This window comes from Tasmannia lanceolata, unplaced genomic scaffold (genome assembly GCF_043159265.1).
Source record: "Tasmannia lanceolata isolate RefF3 unplaced genomic scaffold, GAP_Taslan_0.1 ptg000019l, whole genome shotgun sequence".
NCBI lineage: Eukaryota > Viridiplantae > Streptophyta > Magnoliopsida > Canellales > Winteraceae > Tasmannia > Tasmannia lanceolata.
In genome coordinates, this window is record NW_027518696.1 from 3,137,547 (window position 1) to 3,143,546 (window position 6,000).

Here is a 6,000-nt window from a genome sequence, read left to right on the forward strand (position 1 = left end):
GACTGTGAAAAAGCCGCACATAAAAAGTCAGCAAATGAAATGAATAGACTAACACAAGTCACCACCCTTATCATTCCACTCTCATGCTTCAATTATCACTCGATTATTCTCCTCTCACTTCCTCTTTTTCCCACTTTACACATAAATCTCATATAAAATACAACCAAATAACAACAAAACGAAAGAAAGAAAAGTTATATTGCCTACAGCATAAACAATATTATATAAGTCATCATTGAACAATGAGATTAAAATTAAAATTCCAGCTACTGCCTTAAAAGAAGTAATAAACAATGCTAATTCAATATGAAATCCAAAACACTGTTCTTAATTATTGAACATCTGCAAGTAGCAAAAGAGCACTATACTAAAACAGATGGCCAGAGAGAACCTTGCTGAACTCAGAGTAGCAGAGATAGATAATGTGGAGGAGGCAGCCATGGAAGTGAAAGACCCAGATGGAGAAACATCAGAATATGGCCCGGGCACGGTCAGATCGTCCGGATTTGGAGGGCTCAGACTGGATGGAATCGTTGGCATCAACCCGCTTGGAGAAGGTCCTAGTGGACCACTTCGCGAAGAAGGAAATTCCGGCATTATGTCAGGTGCTAAACTATGAGAAGATAGCGGCGAGACACTTGCCGGGGCTGCTGAGGAAATGGTGGAGATAAGTGGCTTTGAGTGGGGAGATAGAGATAGACTACAAGTAGCAGCAGTTAGGAGAACAGACATGGATAGGAGAAATGGGATGTTTGAGTTCATTGTTGGTATGGAGGCCATATATAACATATTATGAGGGAGAAGAGACTAAAACTAATGTGTGAGAACTGAGAACTTAGAAGGGTAGAGGAGGATGGTGGCCTTTAAAAGGCTCTTGCCTCTTGGGGAAAGTGGAGGGTAGAGGTTATTGTTTGAGGAGGGGGACAGATGGTGTGTAGCCATTGGCTGGAGGTGAGGAGGACACAGCTCGGTATGTTCAGCTAAAAGACAAGAAAGGCCTAATTCTTTTGAACTAGGTGTGTTGTTTTTTCTTTTCTTTTCTCTCTCTTTTTTTTTTTTTTTTTTAATGTGGAGCTGCTGAAGTGCTGATCTTTGAACATTATTATTTAACAGAAAACAAGGGTTATATTGGTCATTTAATCACTATATAAAAGGAGATAACCAAAGGCCCCCAGATATGTATGGAAATCATTGGAGGGAATATTAGAGTCCACCAATAAATTGAGGCTATATTGGTCATTTAATCACTAATAAATTGAGGGTTATTTAGTGGGGTATGATGTCTTGTCACCTTAGACATGTCCAAAACAACTTTCATATCAACTTTGCATAGATAGGGCAAAACAAAAAAAAGGGGGATGGGAAAATTCAGGTTTAATACTTGAAAAAACTGTCAAATAAACGGAACGCAGAAAATATGTTCAATGAATAAAATGGGTTTAATACGTTTGGGTTTAAAAAAAAAAAAATTGAAAATAGGGTATGTGTATATTTGTGCATGTATATCTTTGTAAATGTAAAACTAGGGTCCTAAAAATAGGGCAGTGATAAATCGACTCCCAAATATCTTAAATCGACTTCTCATGTCTCTATCTCTCTCCTCTTTCTCTCTCTAACCCAGAGGAGAGAGAAAGACACATGGGGAGTCGATTTAAGATATATGGGGGTCAATTTATCAATCCCCTAAAAATATCATTAACTTCAATATAAAAAGGGCAGTGATAAATCGACTCCCCTAATGGATAAATCGACTCCCATGTGTCTATCTCTCTCCTCTTTCTCTCTCTAACCTAGAGGAGAGAGAAAGACACATGGGGAGTCAATTCATCAATTTGGGGAGTCGATTTATCACTCCCCTATAAAAATTGTAAAGAGCCTGTGCCAACAACTAGGGGTGGTTATTCGGTTATAACCGAACCGAAATAACCGAAATTTGATAACCGAAATAATTTCGGTTATCAAATTTTGGTAACCGAAACCGAACCGAAATTTTAAAAAACCGAACCGAAACCGAAGCGATTAAAAATTCGGTTATTCGGTTATAACCGAATAAACCGAATAACCGAATAGTGGGAGAAAAAGAGGGAAAAAAGCAAAATCTTTGTTTCGATCGGAGGGCTAGGATGATCCAATCGAAATGATTTTTTGAGCATAGCCTAATTAAGTCATGATCAATCAAATGGACGGTTTTGATCATCCTTTGGAGTGCCCATATCACATCTTTTTTTGAAAAAATAATGGTTTTTATCATTAATTCAGTTATTTCGGTTAACCGAATTTTTTTTGGAGATAACCGAAACCGAAACCGAAACCGAATAACCGAATTGCCAAAATAAAAACCGAAACCGAACCGAAATGGAAAAAAACCGAACCGAACCGACCGAACCAATTCGGTTCGGTTCGGTTATTCGGTTTTAACCGAATAATGAACACCCCTACCAACAACGTTATGATTTGTAAGTAAAAAAATGTATAAAAATGGGAAGTGTTATCCGTATAGGGGTTCCATTTACGAAATATAATGAGGGTAAGTTAGAAAGTAGGCCAGAAATGCATTTAATACCGATAAAATGTGTTTTAAACTTTTTTTCTCAAAAATGCAATTTTTTTCTTATAAAGCATTTTAAGCAGAAAAATACATTTAAAAAAAAATAAAAAATCGCGTGAACGCAACATTCATTCAGAAAACAAACGATAATCCAAGCCATGAGATCCTGTGTTCTAAGATGAGCCTTACCCATGGATTTACATTTCCGCCGAAACCGACATGAAACGATCGCACTATTTTTGTTTCCGTTCCCACCAAAATGAATATCAAAATCAAAACCGTAAGTGTATTAGTGGTATACTATTCTAGTGTATGTTACATAATTATATTTATATGAATTACATGCGAAATATGACGTATAATTTATTTATAAATATTTATACGAATTACATGTGAATTGTGGTATACGAAGCATTATCAGACATGCCATGCTCATTATCAGACATGCATGACAGCAAATGTTATTAGGTGCTCAGTGTTGTCAAACCTTATAGGTGAGTTTTTTGGCTTATGTGACGTTTTTTAGTGTGTATTTATCCTTATTCTAGCACTTCATGAGTAGGCTAAGAACTTTCTATTTCCCCTCTCAACGTTGTTAAATTCTACAGTCTTCGCCTCTCAATTTTAAGTAAATTAATTAGAAGGTACAGCATCAATGTCTAATCTTCTCTTTAAATAATAGTATTCTTTACCATTAAAGTTATATTTTTTAATAATAGTATTCTTTACCAATATAGCACTCTAATCTTCTCTTTACTGTGTTTAAAGGTGCTTTACATGTTAAGAGATTTGTATAGATAATTGAGATGCTGGAGGAAACTAATAAGCGGCAAGTTTGAGAGATGGGGCAGACATGTGCTGGTGAAAAGATGGGGCAACCAGGTGCTTGTGGGGGAGGTGCAAAATATGATGAGCACCCCGAGGGAATCGAGTGATATTGCCGGACACACAAGATCACCCGTATACTCTCTCGATCACAAAATCAAGAGCCTGAGATAGTGCCGGAGTTAGACTGTCGTTACCGATGGTGAATTCTAGAATTTACGTGAAAACGATAATTTGAACCAATCTTGTCCAAATTTTTTTAGAGGGACTTTCAATTTATGATCAAGGTTTTAAATTCTAGACCGAAACCTAAATTGGCGAAATGTACCAAATTTCGGCGAAATTTGTAAAAAATATTAATTTTTTTATTCCTTTCACAAATTTAAGCCGAATGAAATTTCAGTAATTTCGGCCCAAAAAATCGAAATTTCGTGTGTCTTTACCGAATTTCGGCCAAAATTTTGGGATTTCGGCTAGGTCCGAAATTACCCCCGAAACCAAAATTTAAAACCTTGTTTATGATAATATCTCCCCAAATTAACCATAACAATATCATTTTCCTCTAAATTGTGGAAAGAAAAAAAGTTCCCAAGATTTTTTTTCCATCAAAAATGTTTTTCTTGCAATCCGCTATGAGGATCATATCTCGCATCTTAACCAATTAGGGGTGGAAACAAAATAAAAGGAAAATGAAACACCAGATTCATTATGTTTTGGCAAAACATAAATCAATCGTAGGTATACTTTGTTCTTTTGTATTATAATATAGGGGAAAATACACTTAGTTCCCCTGTGGTTTCTGACACATTCAACTTAACCCCTAATGTTTAAAAAGTTACAGGTAGACCCCCTGTGGTTTCAATTTGTGTAAGGTAGACCCCCTCAGTTGACGGTTCGTCCACAGATTGAAGGGTTATGATGATCCTATGGAGCTGATTTTTTGGGCACACCCTATCTATGTCAGGGCCCATCAAATGAATGCTCTAGATCATCCAAACAATGTGGGCCCACTGTGTTTTTTTATAGTGTTTGGATTCGGGTATGAGATTTGGAGGGGTGTATGGGGTCTTCATTAGCATTGGTAGTGTTTCAAAAGAGGGGGCCTACCTTATACAAATTGAAACCACAGGGGGTCTACTTGGGGTCTACTTGTAACTTTTTAAACATTAGGGGTTAAGTTGAATGTGTCAGAAACCACAGGGGTTCTAGGTGTATTTTTCCCTATTATATACAAATGCTAATTTGAACTCATTTCTTATACAACTTCATTGTTTTTAAATACATGTTTGAATAGTTATTCAAAATTTTTGGACTAGAAAGACTGGGACTGATTGTTTGATATAATGTGACCACATCCTAAAATATATTTCATAAAGTATTGTACAGCCCACTCCATAGGATGATCGAAACCGTCCATTTGTGTGAGATTTTATATGGTGTGTGGCCATATAGTGGCCCTCTCCATGGTATTATGGAAACCTCACTAGATCGTAGGGTTAGGACCATCCTGTGGAAATGATTTATGGGGCACAACCTATGTACATTGTGGCCCAATAAATGGACGGTTTGGATAATAATACCATGTAGAGGGCCGTATTGGACTATACGGCCGCGCACCATATAAAAATCTCACACAAATGAATAAAAGTATGATGGCTATTTTCGTATATTTCCACCCTCCATTTAGATCTAGGAGGTTCCATCGAATTTTGTGGCGATCAGAATAATTTAAGACCTTAATTAGGATATGTTTATGCAAACAAGACTTTGAACCTGTGGCAGATCATGAGGCAAATTGTTATCTATTCGAGTTTAATGGACATACATGCCACAAGTTAGATTAAAATTACAAAAATCAACTATTAGATTCTTGTGGATGGAACCCGGTCCTGTTCGTTTGAGATTACAACTACCGATTGTGAGCCCCCAACCGATTAATTTTGACTCGGTTGGGGTTGTCACAATCTCAAGCAAACAGAGTGGCTTGATGGATCGAGATCTAGATCATCTTATCAAGAATTTTTTAAAGAGGAATTTGGATTATTGTTGGATATATGAGTGATTGTCGTTGGACCAATGAGATCTAATGGTATAGATGTGGAACATATGAGCCCAGAGAATGACTGTTTGGAGGAAGCCTAACAGCCATTTTGGAAAACACTTTGAAACCGGATTCCTTGAGGAAAATAAAAACTGGGTGATGTGACTGTTGATTTGACCATTCCAAGATGTATCTATTGCTTTTTTGGGAATTTGACGAGTACGGGTGCAACTAGGGCCGAGTTCAACCTGAAGAAAAGCTGGGTTAGGTTCAGGTTTTTCCAACCCGGGTTGAGTTCGGGTCGGATTCCGGTTGAGGGTTTGGGCAACGTGACCCGAGTGAAACCCGTTTTATGAAACAATATTTTTATAAGCTTGAAAACTCGGGTTAGGTCGGGTTGAACTTGGGTTGGGTTGGAAAAAAAGGTTCCTTGGATTGGGTCGGGTTGAAGCTCATGAGGTTAGAATTCGGGCCGGGTGCCTCAACGGCTCAACCTGACCCAACCCGACCCGAGTTGCACCCCTAGATTTGAGCTCCCTTCTCTTAGTCTTTTAGCGGACGTGGCTCAAATAAATGATGTCCGTCC